This window comes from Ranitomeya variabilis, chromosome 3 (genome assembly GCF_051348905.1).
Source record: "Ranitomeya variabilis isolate aRanVar5 chromosome 3, aRanVar5.hap1, whole genome shotgun sequence".
Lineage (NCBI taxonomy): Eukaryota > Metazoa > Chordata > Amphibia > Anura > Dendrobatidae > Ranitomeya > Ranitomeya variabilis.
Genome location: NC_135234.1, coordinates 591,722,454 through 591,741,637, shown reverse-complemented (window position 1 = coordinate 591,741,637; position 19,184 = coordinate 591,722,454).

Sequence of the window (19,184 nt, the reverse complement as noted above, 5' to 3'; positions counted from 1 at the left end):
ACCGCGTTATGCCGTGGGTAACTCACTCCGTTACTGCCGCTATTAACCCTGTGTGACCAAGTTTTTACTATTGATGCTGCCTATGCAGCATCCTCTACAAACCAAGGCTGTCCTCACACTAGCTGTATTTGGTCTGTATTTCATATCAGTATTTGTAATCTAAAACCAGGAGTGGGTGATAATAGCTGAGGTGCTAGATATGTTATTATTATAATTTTCTTCTAATTGTTCCAATCCTTGTTTTGACTTACACATACTGATATAAAATACTGACCACATAATGTTAATGTGACGGCAGCCATGTTGTTTTAAAGGTTGTTGATGTCATTGCTAGGGTTGAGTGAAACGGATCGGTCAATTTCATAAATCGCCGACTTTCGGCAAAGTCAGGTTTCGTGAAACCCGAGCCGATCCCAGTGTGGGATCGGCCTTGCGGTCGGCGATCATTGCGCCAAAGTCGTGTTTCATATGACGCGTTCAGCGCCATTTCTCAGCCAATGAAGGTGGACGCAGAGTGTGGGCAGCGTGATGACATAGGTCTCGGTCCCCACCATCTTAGAGAAGGGCATTACAGTGATTGGCTTGCTTTCAGCGGCATCACAGGGGCTATAAAGGGGCATGCACGCTGACCGCCATCTTACTTCTGCCGATCGTAGCATAGGGAGAGGTTGCTGCAGCTTCGTCAGAAGCAGGGATATTGTTAGGGAGGAAATATAAACCCCCAAACCGCTTGTGCTGTAGCGATTTCCACTGTCCAACACCACCTTTTCTTTGCAGGGACAGTAGAGGCTAGATTTCTGTGCATCAGTTCTGTAGCTTATAAGGCTCCCGGATAGCTGCATTGCTGTTTGTACGCCGCTGTGCAAACCAACTGCTTTTTTCAAAGCAAAAATCCTGTTGCTTCTTTCTGCACAGTTTTCTTGTTTCTTTGTTTGTCCACACTTTTGTGTGCAGCAGTCCTTTTTACTGCTGGCTGCCATACTTGTCCTGAGATCATTGTAGGGAGATTGTTATTGTAGCACAGTCCCTTTTTTTATATATATGTATATATATCTGCTAGCCACTGTCTGCCACTGAAGCTGTGTAGTGTAATACAGTGGGCCTGATTTTCCCAGCAGTCTCCCACACCTATAAAGGGAAATTTCTATTGCCACTAAGTGCATCTACGTCAGTCCTGTTTGTGGCATATCTGTCAGCCACTTTCTGACACTGAAACTGTGTAGTGTAATACAGTGGGCCTGATTTTCCCAGCAGTCTCCCACACCTATAAAGGGAAATTTCTATTGCCACTAAGGGCATTTGTGTCAGTCCTGTTTGTGGCATATCTGTCAGCCACTTTCTGACACTGAAACTGTGTAGTGTAATACAGTGGGCTTGATATTCCCAGCAGTCTCCCACACCTATAAACTATAAAGGGAGATTTAAATTCACAACAAGTTTACGTACACCTTCTACCTGGCTTTACAGTACCATATAATGGTTGTTAGTTTGGTTACATTTTTCCAAGAATGAGGAAGTCTGGTGGAAGAGGTCGTGGCCGTGGGCGGTCATTGCCAGCTGGTAATGATGGTAGTGGTGGTGGAGCATCAGGTGGTCGTGGGAAAAGCAAAATAGCATCTGAGTCTCGAGTTGTTGAGCCAGAGTCATCGTCTGGCTACACAAGGCCTCGAACGCTCCCTTTTCTGGGAGTAGGAAAACCGCTTTTAAAGCCAGCGCAGCAGGAAAAAGTTTTGGCTTTCCTTGCTGACTCTGCCTCTAGCTCTTTCACCTCCTATTCGGAAAGTGCAAAATTTAAAAACAGCGCGTCGTCAGTGGATGCTCCCGTTCAGGAACAAGTCGCTTCCTTGTGTCCTTCACCCAGAACAACAGTGAAGGATGCGTCAGGCGACACAACAGGTTACTCCATGGAGCTCTTTACACATACCGTGCCTGGGTTAGAAAGGGAAATTGTTAACAGGCCATGCCCATTACAAGATGAATCGGACATGGAGGGCACAGATGCACAGCCACAGCTAGATTATTATGCTGTTCCATTAACTCAGATCACAACATTGCCCTCGCAGTGTACTGAGCCAGAATCTGACCCTGATGAGACTATGGTGCCCCGTCCCGAACGCTATAGCACAGGCTTACACGGTGACACAGAGGAAGGTGCACAGGACATAGAAGAGGAGGTGATAGATGACCCACTTGTTGACCCCGATTGGCAGCCATTGGGGGAACAGGGTGCCGCTGGCAGTAGCTCTGAAGCGGAGGAGGAGGAGCCGCAGCAGGCATCAACATCGCAACAGCTTTCATCTGGCAGGCCCGTATCTGGCCAAAAACGTGTGTCAAAACCAAAAACAGTTTTAGGACAGCGTGGCCATCCAGTTAAAGTAGCACAGTGTGCAATATCTGAAAAGGTATTCGATAGTAGGAAGAGTGCAGTCTGGCAATTTTTTAACCAAGATCCAATTGATCAGTGCAAAGTGATCTGTAAGAAATGCTCAAGGACCTTTAGCAGAGGCCAGAATGTCAAAAATTTAAATACAACTTGCATGCGTAGACATTTAACCACCATGCACTTGCAAGTTTGGACTAACTACCAAACGTCCCATAACGTTGTTGCACCCGCTCACATTGAAGCTAGTCAGCAACGCTACATTCCTTCCCTCACTGTAAGCCCACCATTTATGACACCACCTGCAGCAAATGTGGAGGTATCGTCGCAAGGCCAAAGCAGTCAGGGAATCATCAGGTTCTTGGTAGGAAACACTGTATGTAGGCCAACATCAAGAATACCATCACCAACCCTCTCTCAGTCTGCCATGTCCACCACCACCCCCGCTAGTTCCACCATATGCAGCTCTCCAGTCCAGCTCACCCTACAAGAGACTCTTGTTAGGAAAAGGAATTACTCGTCCTCTCATCCGCGTACACAGGGTTTGAACGCCCACATTGCTAGACTAATCTCGTTAGAGATGATGCCCTACCGGTTGGTTGAAAGTGAAGCTTTCAAAGCCCTGATGGCCTACGCAGTACCACGCTATGACCTACCCAGTCGACACTTCTTTGCAAGAAAAGCCATCCCAGCCCTCCACCAGCATGTCAAAGACCGCATTGTCCATGTACTCAGGCAATCTGTCAGTAGAAAGGTGTACCTCACAACAGATGCATGGACCAGTAGGCATGGCCAGGGACGTTACGTTTCCATCACAGCACACTGGGTTAATGTGGTGGATGCAGGGTCCACAGGGGACAGCCATATTGGGACAGTTCTGCCAAGCCCACGGTCTAGAAAACAGTTGGCTGTAGGCGTTCGCCACCCCTCCTCCTCGTCCTCTAGCAGAAGCGAGAGCTCGTCCACAGACCGCAGTTGCACGACCACTCCATCCGCAGCTACCAGTGTTGCACACGAGGTGTCCCATTATGGAACAGCTAGTGGTAAGCGTCAGCAGGCTGTGTTGGAAATGAAGTGTTTGGGCGACAACAGACACACCGCGGAAGTTCTGTCCTAGTTCTTGCAGCAAGAAACTCAGTCATGGCTGGGCAGTGTACATCTTGAGGCAGGCAATGTAGTCAGTGATAACGGAAGGAATTTTATGGCTGCCATAGCCCTTTCACAACTGAAAAACATACCTTGCCTGGCTCACACATTGAACCTGGTGGTGCAGTGCTTCCTGAAAAGTTATCCGGGGTTACCCGCCCTGCTCCTGAAGGTGCGAAGACTTTGCTTGCACATCCATAGGTCGCCTGTACATTCCAGCCGTATGCAGAACCATCAGCGATCTTTGAAGCTTCCCCAGCACCGCCTAATAATCGACGTTGCAACAAGGTGGAACTCCACACTGCACATGCTTCAGAGGCTGTGCGAACAGAGGCATGCTGTAATGTATTTGTGGGAGGATACACATACACGGGCAGGCAGTTGGATGGCAGACATGGAGTTGTCAGGTGTGCAGTGGTCGAAGCTACAAGACCTGTGTCAAGTCCTTCAGTGTTTTGAGGAATGCACACGCCTGGTTAGTGCAGACGACACCATCATGAGCATCCCACTAATGTGTCTGCTGATGCAACGTTTGACGCACATAAAGGAGCAGGCGTCTTCAGCCGAGGATGAGGGAAGCCCTGATGACAGTCAGCCATTGTCTGCTCAGGGACGTCTCCTGGACGAGGTGGCGGACGAAGAGGAGGAGGAGGAGGATGGGGATAAATATTTATGGGAGGAGGAAGCTTCTCAGGGGGCAATAGAAACTGGTGGCGTTGCAAGGTCAGGTACAGGGTTTTTGAGGGAGACAAGTGATGTTGATTTGCCAGAAAGTGCTCCTCAACCCAGCACAAGCAGTGAATTGACACCTGGAACATTGGCCCACATGGCGGATTATGCCTTGCGTATCCTAAAAAGGGACCCCCGCATTATCAAAATGATGACCGATGACGATTACTGGTTGCCCTGCCTCCTGGATCCACGCTATAAAGGGAAATTGCAAAATATCATGCCACATGAGAACCTTGAGCAAATATTGGCTACCAAACAAGCAACTCTTGTAGACCGTTTGGTTCAGGCATTCCCAGCACACAGCGGTGGTGATGGTTCTCACACGAGCTGCAGGGGGCAACATGGCAGAGGTGTTAGAGGTGCACAAATAAGAAGCGGCGTTGGACAGAGGGGTTTTATGACCAGGTTGTGGAGTGATTTCGCAATGACCGCAGACACGACAGGTACTGCAGCATCAATTCAAAGTGACAGGAGACAACATTTGTCCAGTATGGTTACTAACTATTTTTCCTCCCTTATCGATGTTCTCCCTCACACGTCATTCCCATTTGATTACTGGGCATCCAAAATAGACACCTGGCCTGAATTGGCAGAATATGCATTACAGGAGCTTGCTTGCCCAGCTGCTAGTGTGCTATCAGAAAGAGTATTCAGTGCTGCTGGTTCAATACTGACCGAAAAAAGGACTCGTCTGGCTACCCAAAATGTTCATGATCTAACCTTCATTAAAATGAACCAATCATGGATTTCTAATTATTTTGCCCCACCTTTCCCTGCTGATACCTAGCTTTCCTATAAAAAGGTCTTGCTTTTGGACTCTACTTACTGACTGCTCCAATTTCTCCATTTGCAGCTGCTGTATGTCCACCATAGGCCATTTTTACACCTCCATAAATGGGCTGACTCCCCCCACGGGGCCGTGGTCACCACTTGGCGCAAGCACCCGTGTGAGTGCCGTTTGGCTGAACAGGTGGGTGTGCCCACTTTTGGGCGATGGCACTGGCACAGGGTCCCTCATAGTACAATGAAGTGTCTCTGGCGGTGGTGGTGCACACCCAACGTCAGACACACCGTCGTAACATGAGGGGCCCTGGGCCAGTGCCGCCGCCCACGAGAGAGTGTTCCTCCCCCAGCTCAAACAGTGCTCTACCACTTGGAAAATTACCTCTCACTGCTCCACCACTGTTTAGTCTGTGTGCTGTTAAATCCTTCAATGACACTGCCAATACCAATTTGTTGACATGATTGATGCTAGTAAAAATATTCAGGGGCCCTGTCCTACATTTACACCAGTTAATACTTTGCGCCAACTACCATAGTCTGCAAGTCAGCAGAGGAGCCCACCCCTGTACCTAGGTATGCCACCTGTTTATTTGTGAAAATTTTTTTTTGCCAGACATTAACCTCACTTTATTATATTGGCCTACTAACTGTGTCAGACACTCCTTACAGTTGTCCTCCACTGAACAATGCTAGGCCGCCTGCATACTCCTGTAACCTATTTTTAACTGCATTTTGCCTATTACTTTTTTGGCCCTACTAACTGTGTCTGCCCCTCGTTGCAATCGTCCTCCACTGAACACACCAATGCGGCCTGTGTACCCCTGTAACCTATTTTAAACTGCATAGAGCCAACTTTTTCATTTTAGGCCTAGTAAGTCTGCACCACTCCTTCCAATTGTCCTCCGCTGACCACACCAATGCTGCCTGTGTACCCCTGTAACCTATTTTAAACTGCATAGAGCCAACTTTTTTATTTTAGGCCTAGTAAGTCTGTCTGCGGTCCCTCCTTGCAATCGTCCTCCGCTGACCAAACCAATGCTGCCTGTGTACCCCTGTAACCTATTTAAAACTGCATAGAGCCTACTTTTTTATTTTAGGCCTAGTAAGTCTGCGCCACTCCTTCCAATTGTCCTCCGCTGACCACACCAATGCTGCCTGTGTACCCCTGTAACCTATTTTAAACTGTATAGAGCCAACTTTTTTATTTTAGGCCTAGTAAGTCTGTCTGCGGTCCCTCCTTGCAATCGTTCTCCGCTGACCAAACCAATGCTGACTGTGTACCCCTGTAACCTATTTTAAACTGCATAGAGCTAACTTTTTTATTTTAGGCCTACTAAGTCTGTCTGCGGTCCCTCCTTGCAATCGTCCTCCGCTGACTAAACCAATGCTGCCTGTGTACCCCTGTAACCTATTTAAAACTGCATAGAGCCTACTTTTTATTTTAGGCCTAGTAAATCTGCGCCACTCATTCCAATTGTCCTCCGATGACCACACCAATGCTGCCTGTGTACCCCTGTAACCTATTTTAAACTGCATAGAGCCAACTTTTTTATTTTAGGCCTAGTAAGTCTGTCTGCGGTCGCTCCTTGCAATCGTCCTTCGCTGACCAAACCAATGCTGCCTATATACCCCTGTAACCGATTTAAAAATGCATAGAGCCTACTTTTTTATTTTAGGCCTAGTAAGTCTGCGCCACTCCTTCCAATTGTCCTCCGCTGACCACACCAATGCTGCCTGTGTACCCCTGTAACCTATTTTAAACTGCATAGAGCCAACTTTTTTTTTAGGCCTAGTAAGTCTGTCTGTGGTCCCTCCTTGCAATCGTCCTCCGCTGACCAAACCAATGCTGCCTGTGTACCCCTGTAACCTATTTAAAACTGCATAGAGCCTACTTTTTTATTTTAGGCCTAGTAAGTCTGCGCCACTCCTTCCAATTGTCCTCCGCTGACCACACCAATGCTGCCTGTGTACCCCTGTAACCTTTTTTAAACTGCATTGAGCCAACTTTTTTGGTTAAGGCCTACTACCTGTGTCTGTCTGCGCCACTCAATACAGCTGTCCTCCTCTGAAAAAAGCTGAGCTTCAATTGTCAGGTTTTCAGCCTATAGGAATTTGAAAACTGCATTGGGGCTACTAGTTTGGTTGGGCCTACTAACGGTGTCTGCCGCTCCTTGGTGTTCTCCTGGTTTTTTTTCCTGAGCTTCTATCTTCAGGCTTTCGGCCTGTATTTAGAATATTAAACTGCATTTAGGCTTCTAGTTTGGTTGGGCCAACTTACGGTGTCTGCTGCTCCTTGGTGTTCTCCTGTTTTTTTTTCCTGAGCTTCTATCTTCAGGCTTTTGGCCTATATTTTTACTATGAAACTGCATTTAGGCTACTAGTTTGGTTGGACCCTACTAACGGTGTCTGCCACTCCTTGGTGTTGTCCTCCACTGAACAAAGCTGAGCTTCAATCTTCAGGCTTTCGGCCTATATTTTTACTATGAAACTGCATTTGGCAGACTAGTTTGGTTGGGCCCTACTAACGGTGTCTGCCGCTCTTTGGTGTTCTCCTCCACTGAACAAAGCAGTGCCGCCTGTTTACTCCTGTTACAAATTTTGAACTTTATTTGGCCCACTTTATTATTTGTGCCTACTAACTGTGTCTGCCTCTCATTACAGTTGTCCTCCACTGAACAAAGCAATGCCGCCTGGTTAGTCCTGTTACCAATTTTGAACTGCATTTAGCCCACTTTATTATTTGGGCCTATATCTGTGTTTCATCCTCATCCTGCCCATTGCCCAGCCAGTGCTACATGAGTCTGCTGGTACATTGACCCAGACCACTACATTCTCCTTGCACTCTACACAGCCAGAATCTGACCCTGCTGAAAGTCAGGTTCCCCTTCCCGCATACTATACCACCTTACACGGGGATAAAGAGGAAGGCGCAGATGAAAGTGCAGGTTCCTTCATCAGGTGGGGAGGGCATACTCGTTGGCGATGTCACTGTCACAGGGCCCCTCATAGTACTCAAAAGTGTCTCTGCCAGTGGGAGGCGCCCCCGCCGTCAAACACAACGCCGTACTTTGAGGGGCCCTGTGCCAGTGCGAATGCGAATGAGTGAGCCCCCCCTGCTTGCTCAGGATCACAGCACTTGCAAAGTTGAAATACTGACCTCTCCCTGCTCCACCGCCGTGACGTAGTCCGCGTTTCCTGGGCCCACGAAAAACTTGAGCCAGCCCTACCCCCCTCACAACTTTAGCCAAATGACCCCAATTTTCAATGCCTAACTATTATTATAAGGTAAATTAAGATTCACAAGCTTAAGTGACACGAATTGATGTTTTTTACATTAAAATGGGCACTGTAGGTGTTTTCCTGTCCTCCACTCACTGCCGACTTTGTTTCCCCATTGACTTACATTGGGTTTCGTGTTTAGGTCGATCCCCGACTTTGCACGATAATCGGCCGATTTCACTCGACTCGACTTTTGACAAAGTTGGGTTTCGCGAAACCGGACTCGATCCTAAAATTAAAAGTCGCTCAACCCTAGTCATTGCGTCCGGATTCTGTTCTGCAGTATCCATTGGACACAGACTGAAGAGACAATGACTGTCATACAAAACAGATCTATACTCATCAAGTCAGGTGTCAGAAATAATGAATTCATGATGCACATATAACAGCCTCATGAATTCACTATTTCTGACACATGTACAGGTGAGCATAGATATGCCGTGTATGACCGCCATCGTCCCTTCACTTTGTGTGAAATAATTTACGTACACAGAAGAGAAAATGGAGGTTATACAAGGCAGTTCTCTACTCACCAGGTCAGGTGTCCTAACTAAAGAGTTTGTGGACACCTGACCTGTTGAGTATAGTTCTGCATTTTATTTTCGCCATTTTCTCTTCACTCTGCAACACTAGTCACAGACTAAGCAGAAGGAAGAGATTATGCAGATAATACAAGTATTAATTTTTTGGCCCACCTCATATCTCTATACTAAAGACACACAAAGCTGCAGTCTTTTATTTGCTAACTACTGTAGTTATGATGTGGCCAAAAAATTAAGTGTTCGGCGCATGGTGTGTGTTGACGGTGGCGAAATACACAAGTAAACCACACATAATTTTTATTTACTGTGCCTGCTTGGGATAGAGTGATGTAAACGGGGGGGGGGGGTGTGAAGCTGTGAGGCCTGGCTAACTGTGGATGACGCAGAGGTGGCAGTTGAAGGGGCAATGAAACATGTGGGGTCTGGTAGTTCGGGGATAGGGCTTGACACATGAGAGGCTTGAGACGCACTGGAAGGGTGTGACAAACTTGACATTACAGACACACTGGGGGTGAAGGGGGAGGAATACTAAGAGTCCGCTGGTTTTTTTTTTTCCTTTCTGGGATTGCCGGATTCTGGGAAGCCTCGGTGGGCTCATATGTCTTGGCATGGTCGTGGTGGGTGACCTGTCAGGGTCCGGCTACACTGTGCCAGAGTCCATAGTGCTCGTAGAGCGTGCAGCCATGCCAGAGTCCATAGTGCTCATAGAGCGTGCAGCCATGCCAGAGTCCATAGTGCTCGTAGAGCGGAAGGTCATGCCAGAGTCCATAGCGCTCGTAGAGCGGAAGGCCATGCCTGGGTCCTGCTGCATCGTGGTGTCAGTGGAGGAGGTCCAAGCAGGAGCAGCGGTTGTCATGGTGGTGGCGGTGGGCTGTCCAACAGCACTCGGCATGGTGGTGGTGCTGTACTGGTGTCCGGCAGTGCTAGGGATAGAGGTGGCCGTGCAGTGGTATGCAGCAGAGGTCGGCATTGAGGTTAATCGTGACAGTGAAAGCACAGGTGGATATGCCACCACTGTCTGCTGAAAATTACCGACTCTGCTGCATAGCCTGTACGTAAGCAGCATTGCAGGCCTGCATGACACTAAGCTGGAGATCAGGAGTAAGGTGTTCCGACATGCCCTGCTCAATTTGGTTAAAAAAATGATGTGCTTGCCTCTGGAGGTTGGCTTTTACTTGGTCAAGGCTTTTGGTGACCTCCTGGATACGTGTATTCATGTGGCTAAGGGAAATATCCATTCGGTCACCCAAAGCCTTGAGTCCTTCGTGAAAAACCAAGCTCAAGTGAAAAACTCAGGCATGAGGGACCTGTCCGATGCCCTCTGCTGCTGCCGGGAGGAGCCCCAAAAAAAGGGGCAGTGGCAGAGGACTGGGAAAGGGCAACACCTGATGGACCAGCTTCCTGGTCTCCAGTTAGTGTGGCAGGCCCACTTGCTGCAGCGCTGCTGGATGGCTGGGACGTTCAGGATTTCTTGCAAATATTTCCTCAGCAAAACTGGACATTTTCTGCAAGAAATCCGCATGCATTTTTTATGCGTTTTTTGCGCGTTTTTTTCCGGAGCTTCCCAATGTATTAAATAGCGGGAAAAACGCGAAAAATCCGCAAAATTAATGAACATGCCGCAATCAGTTTTTTTCGTGGAAAAAAACGCATCATGTGCACAAAAATTGTGGAATGCATTCTAAATGATGAGATGCACAATGTTTTCATCTTTTATGTGTTTTTATAGCGTTTTTATAGCGAACAAACGCGAAAAAAATGCGAAAAATCCGCAACGTGTGCACACAGCCTAATAGTCTCAAAAGCCCCGACCTGCTGTCATCATTCTGATTTTAATATAACTATCATCATTCTGTTCTGCTTGCGCTGATCACCAGCAGAGCAGAGGAGAATGATGCGAGCCATCTTCAGGACCCAGCGCTGGGGAATAGCGCTTACTGTAGCGCTTCTTCCCCGGCAGCCGTCCATGTGGTACTGATGCGGCACACGGACGGCATCCGTGTGCGATGCATGTTTACACGGACCCATTGAATCAAATACAATCAGTAGCGTAGGTACCGGGGGGGCAGAGGGTGCAAGCGCCCCGGAGCTCTGACGGGGCCCACCCGGAGCTACACTACTGTAACTGTATCGGCACACGCAGCGCCGATACAGTTACATCCTGTGGAAGAGCAGGGAGAATCTGTCTCTCTGCTCTGCCGTCCAGTTGCTATGGGCCCTTAAGCAGGCGGGGGGGGGGGGGGGGCGGTGCCAGCAGTGGGTCCCCCGCCCATCACCACAAGGTCAGCTGTATCGGCACGATGAGGGAAGGAGTGCGCAGGAGATGTGCGGGAGGAGAGGTGAGTATTTTTTTTTTTTTATGGGTGCTGTCTTATACTTACAGGGTCTGCCTATGGAGGTACTGTCTTGTACTTACAGGGTCTGCCTATAGAGGTACTGTCTCATACTACAGGGTCTGTCTACGGGGGTGCTGCCTTATACTACAGGATCTGCCTATGGGGGTGCTGCCTTATACTACAGGGTCTGCCTTATGGGGGTGCTGCCTTATACTGCAGGGTCTGCCTATGGGGGTGCTGCCTTATACTACAGGATCTGCCTATGGTGTGCTGCCTTATATTACAGGGTCTGCCTTATGGGGGTGCAGCCTTATACTACAGGGTCTGCCTTATGGGGGTGCTGCCTTATACTGCAGGGTCTGCCTATGGGGGTGCTGCCTTATACTACAGGATCTGCCTATGGGGTGCTGCCTTATATTACAGGGTCTGCCTTATGGGGGTGCAGCCTTATACTACAGAGTCTGCCTATGGGGGTGCTGCCTTATACTACAGGATCTGCCTATGGGGGTGCTGCCTTATACTACAGGATCTGCCTATGTGGGTGCTGCCTTATACTACAGGATCTGCCTATGGGGGTGCTGCTGTATACTACAGGGTCTGCCTATGGGGTGCTGCCTTATACTACAAGATCTGCCTATGGGGGTGCTGCCTTATACTACAGGATCTACCTATGGGGGTGCTGACTTATTGTCATGTCGGACGCTATTCACTCTAGGGCGTCTGACAGACAGCGGTAATTCCACATTTGTCCACTATACGCTCAGTGGTGCCGGCTAGATTTTATCCAGGCTTTCCGGGGTTAATCTAGCTGGTAATCTGGTTGGAGGCTGGGTCATGCCCATGGCTTTTAAATAGTCATTCTGGACTTTGGGCGTCGCCGATTATAGCTTGTGTCTTGTGCCTGGTGATCTCGGTCTGGAGTGGTGGTCTAGGAGAAGAAATATCATATCTGGTGGTGTATTATCCTTTGTCATATTTCTCCTTCCTATATTTGTGTTTGTTTTGCCCTGTGCACATTATAGTGTTTTCCTGTGTGTCTGCGGCATGGTGCGTTTTTTAGTTTTCACTGTCTGTGCTTTCTGTGGAGGTTGGTGTGTGGTCTAATCACTGGGTGGCGGGTGGAGGTTTCAGCATAGGGCTGAAACAGGAGTCAGGGTCAGGCCTGCCGGCCCAGACAAGCACACCATCAGTGTAAATTCTGGGAGAGGGACAGACAGGGTTTTCGCTAGTCGGAGGGATATCGCAGGGGCCCGGATAATCAGCTGTAGTCTACCCAGTACCCCCGTGACAATTATACTATAGGATCTGCCTATGGGGGTGCTGCCTTATACTACAGGGTCTGCTGCCTTATACTACAGTATCTGCCTATGGGGCACTGCCTTATACTACAGGATCTGCCTATGGGGGCGCTGTCTTATACTACAGGATCTGCCTTTGGGGATGCTGCTGTTATGATCTGGTGGCCTAAGAGCAGCATGGGACGTACTCTGGAGAAGGTGGTACCTGTACTGACCGCAGACCCTGAACCTAACACCGCAACTAGAAGTAGCCATGGAATGTACCTAGCGCTCCCTAGACATCTCAAAACAGCCGGAGGACTAATTACCCCTAGAGATAGAAAAGGGAAAACTATCTTGCCTCAGAGAAAATCCCCAAAGAACAGGCAGCCCCCCACAAATATTGACTGTGAGAGGAGAGGGAAAAAACATACACAGACTGAAATGAGAATTTAGCAAAGGAGGCCACTTCTAGCTAAATAGGAAGGACAGGACAGAGTACCATGCGGTCAGTATTAAAAACACTAGAAAATATCCACCACAGAAAATACAAAAACTCCACAGCTAACTAAAGACATGGAGGGTATATCTGCATCTCCAGAGATACCAGCTTGGCTAAACAAATCCTTATACAGACCAAGCTGGACAAGACAAAACATGGAAAATGACTGAACAACAAGACCACAGCATGTGGACAGCAAAATCAAGGCCAGAACTTATCTTTGTTGAAAAGAACTGCAAAGCAGAAGAGACCAGGCAGGGATGTGAATCCTCCAGGAACAATGGACAACTGGCACTGACTAAAGGGTGAAGCAAGACTAAATAGCCCTGTCCAAATTGCAAAAAGTGAAAACACCTGATAAATGCTGTGATTCAGAGACAGCAGCGCTACCACTTACAACCACCGGAGGGAGCCCAAGAGCAGAATTCACAACAGTACCCCCCCCTTGAGGAGGGGTCACCGAACCCTCACCAGAGCCCCCAGGCCGATCCGGACGAGCCAAATGAAAGGCACGAACCAAATCATCAGCATGAACATCGGAGGCAACAACCCAAGAATTATCCTCCTGGCCATAACCCTTCCATTTGACAAGATACTGAAGCCTCCGCCTCGAAAAACGAGAATCCAAAATCTTCTCAACCACATACTCCAACTTCCCATCAATCAACACCGGGGCAGGAGGATCAACAGAGGGAACAACGGGCACCACATATTTCCGCAACAAAGATCTATGAAAAACATTATGGATGGAAAAAGAGGCTGGAAGGGCCAAACGAAAAGACACTGGATTGATAATCTCAGAAATCCTATAAGGGCCAATAAACCGAGGCTTAAACTTAGGGGAAGAAACCTTCATAGGGACATGACGGGAAGACAACCCGCCCAAATCCCCAACCCGAAGCCGGGAACCAACACAGCGACAATGGTTAGCAAAATGCTGAGCCCCTTCCTGAGACAACACCAAATTGTCAACAACATGAGCCCAAATTTTCTGCAACCTGTCAACCACAGAGTCCACCCCAGGACAATCAGAAGGCTCAACCTGCCCTTAAGAAAAACGAGGATGAAAACCAGAGTTACAAAAGAAGGGTGAAACCAAGGTAGCAGAACTAGCCCGATTATTAAGGGCAAACTCGGCCAAGGGCAAGAAAGCCACCCAATCATCCTGATCAGCAGACACAAAGCATCTCAAATAAGTTTCCAAAGTCTGATTAGTTCACTCGGTTTGGCCATTTGTCTGAGGATGAAATGCGGAAGAAAAAGACAAATCAATGCCCAGCCTAGCACAAAAGGCCCGCCAAAACCTAGAAACAAACTGGGAACCTCTATCGGACACAATGTTCTCCGGAATGCCATGCAAACGAACCACATGCTGAAAAAACAACGGAACCAAATCAGAAGAGGAAGGCAACTTAGGCAAAGGTACCAAATGAACCATCTTAGAAAACCGGTCACAAACCACCCAGATAACTGACATCCTCTGGGAAACCGGAAGATCCAAAATAAAATCCATAGAAATATGCGTCCAAGGCCTCTCAGGGACCGGCAAAGGCAAAAGCAACCCACTAGCGCGGGAACAGCAAGGCTTGGCCCGCGCACAAGTCTCACAGGACTGCACAAAAGAACGCACATCCCGTGACAAAGAAGGCCACCAAAAGGACCTACCCACCAAATCTCTGGTACCAAAAATCCCAGGATGACCGGCCAACACAGAACAATGAACCTCCGAAATCACTTTACTAGTCCATCTGTCAGGAACAAACAATTTCCCCACTGGACAGCGGTCAGGTTTATCAGCCTGAAATTTCTGAAGAACCCGTCGTAAATCAGGGGAGATGGCAGAAAGAATTACCCTTTCCTTCAGAATACCGACCGGCTCAAGGACCCCAGGAGAATCAGGCAAAAAGCTCCTAGAGAGGGCATCAGCCTTAACATTCTTAGAACCCGGAAGATGCGAGACCACAAAATCAAAACGGGAGAAAAACAGGGACCATCGGGCCTGTCTAGGATTCAGCCATTTGGCAGACTCGAGATAAATCAGATTCTTATGATCGGTCAAGACCACAATACGGTGCTTGGCCCCCTCAAGCCAATGTCGCCACTCCTCAAATGCCCACTTCATAGCCAACAACTCACGATTGCTGACATCATAATTGCGTTCCGCAGGCGAAAACTTTCGAGAAAAGAAAGCACACGGTTTCATCAAGGAACCATCAGAATTCCTCTGAGACAAAACGGCCCCTGCCCCAATCTCAGAAGCGTCAACCTCAACCTGAAAAGGAAGAGAAACATCCGGCTGACGCAACACAGGGGCAGAAGTAAATCAGCATTTAAGCTCCTGAAAGGCAGAAACAGCCGCAGAGGACCAATTCGTCACATCAGCGCCTTTCTTCGTCAAATCGGTCAGAGGTTTAACCACACTAGAGAAGTTGGCAATGAAACGGCGATAAAAATTAGCAAAGCCCAAAAATTTCTGAAGGCTCTTCACGGATGTGGGCTGGATCCAATCATGAATGGCCTGAACCTTAACCGGATCCATTTCTATAGATGAGGGAGAAAAAATGAAGCCCAAAAAAGAAATCTTCTGTACTCCAAAGAGGCACTTAGACCCCTTCACAAACAAGGCATTATCACGAAGGATCTGAAATACCATCCTGACTTGTTTCACATGAGACTCCCAATCATCTGAAAAAATCAAAATATCATCCAAATATGCAATCATGAATTTATCAAGATAATTCCGAAATATATCATGCATGAAGGACTGAAACACAGATGGAGCATTAGAGAGTCCGAATGGCATCACAAGGTATTCAAAATGGCCTTCGGGCGTATTAAACGCAGTTTTCCATTCGTCCCCCTGCTTAATACAAACCAGATTATATGCCCCTCGAAGGTCAATCTTAGTAAACCAACTAGCCCCCTTAATCCTAGCAAACAGATCAGAAAGCAAAGGCAAAGGGTATTGGAATTTGACCGTGATCTTATTCAAGAGGCGATAATCAATACAGGGTCTCAAGGAGCCATCTTTTTTGGCAACAAAGAAAAAACCTGCTCCCAATGGTGAAGAAGATGGCCGAATATGCCCCTTCTCCAAGGACTCCTTCACATAGCTCCGCATGGCGGTATGTTCTGGCACAGACAGGTTGAAAAGTCGGCCTTTAGGGAACTTACAGCCTGGAATCAAGTCAATAGCACAATCACAGTCCCTATGCGGTGGAAGGGAACTGGACTTGGGCTCATTGAATACATCCTGGAAATCTGACAAAAACTCAGGAATTTCAGAAGAGGGGGAGGAGGCAATTGACATCACAGGAACGTCACCATGAACCCCCTGACAACCCCAACTAGTCACAGACATAGATTTCCAATCTAATACCGGATTATGCACCTGTAACCATGGGAAACCCAGCACAATAGCATCATGCAAATTATGCAACACCAGAAAACGACAATCTTCCTGATGGGCTGGCGCCATGCACATGGTCAGCTGTGTCCAAAACTGAGGTTTATTTTTAGCCAGCGGTGTAGCATCAATGCCCCTCAAAGGAACAGGACTCTGCAAAGGCTGCAAGGGGAAACCACAACGTCTGTCAAATTCTAAGTCCATTAAATTTAGAGCGGCGCCTGAATCCACAAATGCCATGACAGAAAATGACGATAATGAGCAGATCAGGGTAACAGATAACAGAAATTTAGGTTGTACAGTACTGATGGTAACAGAACCAGCGATTCTCTTGGTACGCTTAGGGCAATCAGAAATAACATGAGCAGAATCGCCGCAGTAAAAACACAACCTATTCTGACATCTGAATCCTTGTCGTTCAGCTCTAGACACAATCCTATCACACTGCCTAGGCTCAGGACTCCGCTCGGAAGACAATGCCAAAGTGTGCACAACTCTGCGCTTGCGCAAGCGCCGATCAATCTGAATAGCCAGAGACATAGAATCACTCAGACCAACAGGCGTGGGGAACCCCACCATAACATCTTTAAGGGATTCAGAAAGACCCTTTCTGAAGATTGCCGCCAAGGCATCCTCATTCCATTTAGTCAGTACAGACCATTTTCTAAACTTCTGGCAATATGATTCTGCCGCTTCTTGACCATGAGACAGGGCCAACAAGGTCTTCTCAGCATGATCCACTGAATTAGGTTCGTCATACAATAACCCAAGCGCCTGAAAAAAGGTGTCTACATTAAGCAATGCCGGATTCCCAGGTTCCAGGGCAAATGCCCAATCCTGGGGGTCACCACGCAGCAGAGATATAATACTTTTAACCTGCTGGATGGGATCACCAGAGGAACGGGGTTTCAGAGAAAAAAACAGTTTACAGTTATTTTTAAAGCTCAGAAATTTGGACCTATCCCCAAAAAACAAATCAGGAGTTGGAATTCTAGGCTCTAAAACTGGAGTCTGAACGATATAATCGGAAATACCCTGTACTCTAGCAGCAAGTTGATCCACACGAGAAGCCAATCCCTGAACATCCATGCCAGCGCCGAACTCCTGAGCCTCCCAGAGGCAAAGAGGGAAGAGAAAAAAAAACACAACAGACTACAGAAAAAAAAATGGCTCAGCACTTTCCTTCCCTTCTTCTGAGATGCGGTTAACTCATTGTTGGCCAGTTGTACTGTTATGAACTGGTGGCCTAGGAGCAGCATGAGACGTACTCTGGAGAAGGTGGTACCTGTACTGACCGCAGACCCTGAACCTAACACCGCAACTAGAAGTAGCCGTGGAATGTACCTAGCGCTCCCTAGACATCTCGACACAGCCGGAGGACTAATTACCCCTAGAGATAGAAAAGGGAAAACTATCTTGCCACAGAGAAAATCCCCAAAGAACAGGCAGCCCCCCACAAATATTGACTGTGAGAGGAGAGGGAAAAAAACATACACAGACTGAAATGAGAATTTAGCAAAGGAGGCCACTTCTAGCTAAATAGAAAGGACAGGACAGAGTACTATGCGGTCAGTATTAAAAACACTAGAAAATATCCACCACAGAAAATACAAAAACTCCACAGCTAACTAAAGACATGGAGGGTATATCTGCATCTCCAGAGATACCAGCTTGGCTAAACAAATCCTTATACAGACCAAGCTGGACAAGACAAAACATGGAAAATAACTGAACAATAAGACCACGGCATGTGGACAGCAAAATCAAGGCCAGAACTTATCTTTGTTGAAAAGAACTGCAAAGCAGAAGAGACCAGGCAGGGATGTGAATCCTCCAGGAACAATGGACAACTGGCACTGACTAAAGGGTGAAGCAAGACTAAATAGCCCTGTCCAAATTGCAAAAAGTGAAAACACCTGATAAATGCTGTGATTCAGAGACAGCAGCGCTACCACTTACAACCACCGGAGGGAGCCCAAGAGCAGAATTCACAACATGCTGCCTTATACTACAGGGTCTGCCTTATGGGGTTGCAGCCTTATACTGCAGAGTCTGCCTATGGGGGTGCTGCCTTATCTTACAGGGTCTGCCTATGGGGTTCTGTCTTATACTACAGGGTCTGCTTATGGGTTGCTGTCTTTTATTACAGGGTCTGTCTGTGGGGTGCTGTCTTATACTACAGGGTCTGCCTATAGGATGCTGCCTTATACTAGAGTCTGCCTATGGGGTGCTGTCTTATACTACAGGATCTGCCTATGGGGAGGGCATTATATTATATTGAGGACTATCTGGTGCATTATACTATAAGGAGGCCATCTAGTGGGCCATTGTACAGTGTGGGAATTACAGTGAGGGGATCATCGTACAGTATGCGGAATACAGTAAAGGGGCCATCTTACAGTGTGGGGATTACAGTGCAGGGGCCATCATACAGTGCTGGAGCCAAACAGTTTGGGGGCTATTAAGGGGTCAGTATGCTGTGTGAGGGTGCATTACAGTGAGGAGGCATCATGGTATGTATAAGAGAGCATCATACAGTGTATAGGGGAGCTGTACAGAGGGGAGACTCAGGACATTATTCAATGTGAAGTGGGCACTTATTGTTATAGGGGAACTCAGGTTACTGTGACTATTAAAGGGGCACACAGGGCAATATTACTTTCTAGGGGGTAAAATGTGGGCACTGTTTTCTAGGGCCCTTGCAACCGGCATTACTATATTATAGAGGGGTGCTTTAGAATTTAGAAGGCACAGAGAACCACATGGCAGGTGCAGTTAATAGGGTCACATACGGCAGCAGG